This window comes from Euprymna scolopes, chromosome 42 (genome assembly GCF_053919585.1).
Source record: "Euprymna scolopes isolate OS-2025 chromosome 42, ASM5391958v1, whole genome shotgun sequence".
Taxonomy (NCBI): Eukaryota; Metazoa; Mollusca; class Cephalopoda; order Sepiida; family Sepiolidae; genus Euprymna; species Euprymna scolopes.
Window position 1 is genome coordinate 11,533,013 of NC_136523.1, and position 7,252 is coordinate 11,540,264.

Sequence of the window (7,252 nt, forward strand, 5' to 3'; positions counted from 1 at the left end):
CTTCGCTATGCAGTCATCGGGAACTGTGGTCAAAAACAGATCTAGAAGTGATGCGTGTTGTTCTTCCTGGTCAGGGAAACGGGTTGGAAACGTAACAATTTGTGATAGGGAGTGAGATATAGCGAAGCTATGGGTTGTGCTGCCCGCTGCATCTGTGTGAGTAGAGAATCCAAGCCAGTTTTTGTGGTGGACATTAAAGTCACCAAACACATGTATTTGTGCGCTAGTGTCGAGGGACAGTGCCGTGTCTATGCTGTCAGATACTTTGTTTATTATGGAGCAGTCCTGAGTCGAGGGAGAGCGGTAGAGAAAATAATAGTAGCTAATACTGTGTTGCACGTTTAGTCTAAAGCACATAAAGGCTTGATCATCTGTTTCTAGGTTTGTTTCTCTAGTCAAGGGAAGGGTATTACGAATGTAAACTCCAAGTCCGTGCATATGTCTGTCAGAGTCCTTACGGCAGAGTGGGAGATATCCAGGCATGTTAAAGTGGTTAGAGGGAATGGAGGAGTGTAGGTTAGTCTCACTTAGTGCTAAGATATCCGGGGTATTTGTTAAGAGAAATGCTTCAACATCAGCTAAGTTAGTTCTAAGCCCACGGATATTTGTGAACGAGAGCCTCAAGGGAGGAGGCAAGTTGAATTTGTTTGTCCCTAATCCTGGTTTAAGCTTATTTTTAGATTGTACTGTCGTCATATTTTTTTTTAAGAGTTTCGGTAAGGGGGAGCTAAACAAGAGGTTATGCGGAGCTTCAGACATGCATCACAAGTAGACCATCAGCTGACCTTTCTCCAATTAGGATTGTGGCCTCAGGAAAGCCCACCGGGGATGAGTGCAGGGTCCCTTTCCATGCGCGTCATGGCACTGCAAACAACCCGATATTATTCAACTGTTGATGGAGCAGCCGCTCTAAGCGCTACCAAAGAGTTAGGGCTCCTGTACTACCAGTCGGGAACAGCAGCCAGGAACTGTCAATCCGGTACCCTCAACCCTTTAGAAGAAGGTCAACCCAATCTAACCGCTCAGGCATATCTTATACTCAAGCACTCCCAAATGTTCAGTTATAGGGGTGGGGCATGCTAGGAATGGGGAAGAACGGCGTTCATTGCCCTAGCCAGGAAACAAGATCTACCGCTGGGTGTTTCTGTCGAATCACTGAGATAGTGTCTCTGCGCTTGACTAATAGGCAAAGAAGGAGTATGGAAGCTGGGCGATAGACAGAGCCTATCTACTCCTTAAGCAATTTAGGTTTGCAAACCGGTGAATTTGTTTGAGTCACCAGCTCTAGGAAGGTTGTCATCCAAGACTGAAGAGGCCTCTCTCCCCTTTGGTTTAGTTTCAGAGTTTTCCTTCTCCTAGACGGATGATCTGGGAAGACCTACTGGGTCCGTCAGCCCTGAGAGGGTTTTCTCCGCGCCTAGGTTCTAATCCAGGTATTTCTGCGACCCCGCGTTGTTAGTGTTACTGGGTTAGTTTGTTGGGGATTATATCTACTGATTAGTTACACTCCTCAAAGTGATTTAGGGACATGCTATTTACTTGTTAATGGATAAAGGGGGTGGGTGAAGTTCATGCAGTGTAAGCGTCTATGTTTGTAAGAGGGCTTGTTAGGGAGGAGATAATGTGATTTTAGTCGTACCCTTTTTTATTTTATTAATGTTAGCTTAGGTCTAGTATAGTGTTACAGTATGAGTAGGTATTAAGAATTGAGCTACGAGTTGTGCCCGAGCTATTTTAGATGATAGGAGGGTTAAGATGTAAGTGCAATATAGCATGGATAAGACAGCAAGTATTGAGTCATGCGTAATTAGGTGAATAGATATATATGGGCAGGTTTTCAGTAGGTGCGAATAGAGTTGGAGTTGTAGGTATTTTTAGTAAGAGTCATGGGGCGTTTTGCATAACAAGGAGTGTCGTTTCAATAACGTAATTAATCGTTGCAAAACTCGACAGTTGTGTAGTGCATATCGCTTTGTTTCTGGGTACTTTGGCTGTTAAGTACCTGCCTTTGTGTGCATAGGCTGTTAAGTCCCTTACTGGATAGGAATGAGCTGTAATGCATGCCTTAGAGGTAGAAATGTATAGATGTTTAGTGATGGTTATTAAAACAGTTTGCATGTGAGGGATTAGGGGCTGGAAGTTAGCGATTCAACTACAGATGCGGAGCAATGTGGGAGTTTAGAGTTACAGGTAAGGTTTAGTCTGAAGAAGGGAGGATTTTTTTTTTTTTTATGCATGCAGGTAAGACAAACGCAATCGTCTTGGAGGTAAAATGTATAGGATTTCGTAGCTAGCTATTAGGTTTTTCCCTCCCAGTTATAGGGACAGCTAATTAATGGGATTTGGAATTGTAGTCATTAAGGTCAGGCGCAGAGTGTTGCATCTATTTAGAAAATTAGCCCTAGTATCACAGCTGGGATTATGTATATTGCAGTTAAAAATATAGTGCCAGTCAAATTATGAGCCACGTGCAGTGGTTTGGTATGGTATGGGTATCATGGAGGACACTTACATACAAGCAAGCGTACGGTGATTGCATATATTAAGTATACTACTTAAATAAAGTTCGTCTGCCTTCTATAGTAGAAAGAAAGGTGGTCCTAGCTCTTCTATATTCTTGCATAGGCTATTCGTTTTCGAGTAGAGTTCTTCTGACCTTAAAAACGGCTCGCGTGGGACTAAGTGTTAGATACCATTTTTACGCATATGTAATTAAAATGCATTAAATAAATACATTTAAAGAGAAGGTATACACAGTTGGTAAAAGCAAAAAGAGAAATAAATAAACAAGGTGAATAAATAAATAAAAAATAAAGTAATAAGAAACGACTCGCATGGAAGCAAAGAGTTAAAGACAATATATGCGCATATAGTTAAAATACATTAGTCAAAATTTAGAGAAAAAAAAAAAAAAGCAGTTGCCATTTTGGTAATATTAGGATTTGTTAAATTACTTAGCTTATATTGATTGCCCATGATGGCGTCTGTATGCAAATAATTTTCTGAAAGTATTCCAATCGAATTAAATTGTATCATTTTTAACAACATGATGCGACGATCAAACAGAAGAACTATAATAATATTTTATTCTTCGAACTACTGGTCTCATTTTTAGTTATTTTTACAATGTTTCGATTGATGTAAATTTCGGACTCTACAAAATTTCTGTCAAACTCGGGAATTTGCGCGAAATTTTTAACGGGACACTTTATTTAATCCAGAGAGGAAACGTGCTCTCTTCTGGCAGGGATTACTGGGTAGAATTCTAAGTAATTCGCAGTTGATTTTTTTGAGTGTCGTCCGCACTGAAAATTCAACCTTCAACCTCAAAAAAGTGTCAATTTACAACTGAATTTTATCAAAGACCATTAGCAACTACGCTACGCAAAAACAGAAAAAAGGGGCAATACAGAATAAAATATTGATTTGATAAGGAGAAAACTATTGATAGCAAAAACTAAAAAGGACTGATTTTATTTTATATAACAGACATAATCTTCATATTTTCTTTCCACGAAATGTAAATAAAAATATGTATTTACAAACCGATAACCTATTTTATCCGGTAAACATATCCAAAGACGATATATTTGGTCGGTGTAAAAGTTTTTACCGATTTAAAATTATTGATATTAATAATAATTTTATTAGATTATTTTAATACTAACCGGATCTGTAAAAATTCAACAGGGTACTGTTCATATGTAATATATTGATGTTGGTATTCTGTAGATATTCAGTGTAAATGGAGAGGTTCTGATATTATTGTAGCTATTTTGATAAAACTACAAAATAATTTATCCAAGCTAGCTGGGATGCCCGGCGTAGACAGGGCGTAAAGGACGCTTAAATATGATGTTTTAATTCTTGCTAATTTCGTATATATTATTATAAAGCTAATGTTCTGTGGATTTTTATATATTATAAAGTTGTAGTTTAAAAAATATATAATATATTTATACAACTTGGGTTCATCAGCTTTAATCAAATCCGAATCTCAAACTTTAATCTCTCTCTCTCTCTCTCTCTCTATATATATATATATATATATATATATATAGAGAGAGAGAGAGAGAGATAGAGAGACAGAAATACAGACAGACAGATAGATATAGATATACTATATAAACTATATATAGTCCCTTCAGCTATAATAGAAACCGAAAACAAGACTTATGAAAAATCCTTCATGAATTTTTTTTTTTTAATAGATAATTGAAGTACCATTAGCTATAATCGAAACCGACACACAAAACTTATGAGGAATTCTGGGCAAAATTATTTATTAAAATATAGATGACATAATTGTCATCAGCTATAATCGAAACCGAAACCAAATGCTATGAAGAATTCATGGTAAAAGGATGTATTAAAAGATATAGAAGTACATAAGAATAAAACGACCCGGATGTAAGCGTGACACAGAAAATAAAACACAAACTTTCGTATTTATATATATATATATATATATGTGTGTGTGTGTGTGTGTGTGTGTGTGTACATATATACAGATATATATTATATTTACACTAATATATATACGCAGACATATATATATACATATATATGATATATATATACACATACATACACACTCACACACATACACAGACATACATATATGTATATCACTACACCATTTTTTCTCATTAAACAATACAATACGTATATGGACTTGTTGACAAAATTTACAACAGATACATTTACAATCTTTATATATATATATATATACATATCAATAATATATATATATATATATATATACTACTAATTAATGTAATATTCGAATATATAATTTTATAACACACATTTCTTATAGATAGCTCAATATTTCAATACAACAGCTACGAATAGTTCTTATATTTGTAACGTCTATTCAGGAAACGTCTATTAAGGAAATACGGGTAAATTGTAAATTTAAAAGGTGTGGTCTATTTGAAAATAAAACCGTATACAATTGCTTTGTCTTAAATATAATCATTTTTTATATAGCCGGTATTTACGTTTATAATAGTTTTCAATTATAAACATTCAATCCACTTCAGTATAAAATCAAAACAAATAAATAGATAAAATGCTTTACAACCCGTTTCGAAATGAACAATTAAAACATCGAATTTCATTTTATAATTTCTGGTTTCTACAGAAGGAATTGGAGTACACGCTACTAAAGCCTGATTGTTACAGCTGATTAATTTCAAAAATATAATCTGAACTTAAGAAGATATTAGAAAAATGGTATGCAATAAAACTATGTTTTAAACGTAGAGAAAATGCAACAGAAACGTGTGCAATGCTTTAGATTGATTTTTGACCATTTTTATTGATCTGGAACTAAGGTCTAATCTAACACTAAAGAGAGCCGCATCAGACCTGTAGGGTTGATGTGACGTTTCTTTTGGTTAAAAGTAATTTTTTTGTTCCCGGACGATGATCGGGTGTTGAAGGAATAAAAATTATTATTAATTTTTTTTTGTCAATAAATTCTGAGCTAAGTCTGTTGTTGAGATGGCGGCGGCAAAAGTGCCTTTGTAGCGAGAGGTTAAATCACAAAATCTTCAAAAGCGAAAATAAATGCATAAAATATTTTAGACAAAATACACAGGCGTTTGATCTGAAATGCCCGAAATTATAGTTTTGCAGGAGCCGGAGGGTTGGGGATTTCACACCCGCAATTGGCAAAACTATGAGCCAAGGTTGATCTGTGGGTTTGACAAGTTGAAAAAAGTCGGGTTGTTTTTTATCTGAGAGAAACACTCGCAGTGACTCGGCATTATGTTTTAGAACAAAGAATAGGAAAAAAACGAATTGTCCGAAATTTCAAAACAATAATATGGCGTATCGAGAATTGTCATTTGGTGAATCAGGTCGAACGAAAATTGAAGTTATGAAATATTTTTGCTCGGATGGGAAAATGTGTTGTCCGATAAGTTCAAAGCGACAGATGCATTCTTGGTCTTTTGACGTAAACAAAATGTCTGATATAATGGAATGGCCGACAACCAGAACTTAATTCAAAGATAAACTAAAATTCCTTTGAATTATCAAAGCGAAAAATGAGATCAATAGATAATTTTAAAACAAATAAAATCGCGTGATTTACTTTAAGTCAAAGGAAAAATAATTCTCCTGGATATGGAAAAAATTCAATTAGTAAGCCAGGGAGGAGTTAAATAATACAACGTGTAAGTTGGGCGTTAATTAAAGGAGGAGTCCATCCAATTCTGGAAATGGATCAATGAAAAAGGGCCCTGTCGAAGTATAATCAACCAATGAAAAAGGGCCCTGTCGAAGTATAATCAACCAATGAGAAAAGGCCCCGTGGAATTATAATCAAGCAATTTGATTGGTCGATGACGCACATGGGTGTCGTCATCATTCCATAATTGTATTATAAAAGAAATGAAAAATCAGAGATTAAGTCAGAGAGAATCCGGAATCAGAGTCAAAGAGAGCTAAGTCAAGTTGTTTTGTCTCGGCAGAATCACCTCTCCTCTCTCTCCCCCTTGCTTGTTGCCTGATAACTCAATGCTTATAACGTGTCGATCACTTAACGAGAATTACGCAAAGTCCGCGATACCGACCAGGTATTTCAACAACAGAAGCTCAGTTGTAGAACTAACTGCTTGCTTGAATTAATTGTCAATTATATGTATATGCTGTAAATACTTCTTTTATGAATTTCCGAAATACATATTATATTAACCAACCTCCGGAGTTTTGTTGCTGATGTGCGTTGATCCCTATATGTGGATATTTCTTTATTTGCCATTTGTGACACCGTATCCGTCAACGAACACCCAGAATAACTAGACGATCCACGGAGAACAGGCCTTGAGGACCGAGCATCTGAGAAGAATCCCCAACGCCTTAACGAAGAACTCACTGGGTGACGGGACGTACTAACGGTTGGCAGACCTGGTTGCCCAGTCGACATATTATAACTGTACCGACCAGGGTGCAGATCATAACTGGGCCGCGATCAGAGGTTTAAGGTCGTGTAAGACCACGTTGTAAGGTCACACTAATGTAAAACAAGAGAGTAAAGAGTCTGCGAAGGATAATAAGAAGTGTGTGAGTAGTAAAGAAATCAGAACATCAGAGTTTATTGGCAAAATAAAGAATCACATACGGACCGTCATTTGTAGATGAAGACAACAAACGTACACTTTGATGTTAGTTTGGCTTATATACACACTTATTCGCGAGCAACTGAAGATTCAGAAGATTTCAACGAATGCTCCAATCCACA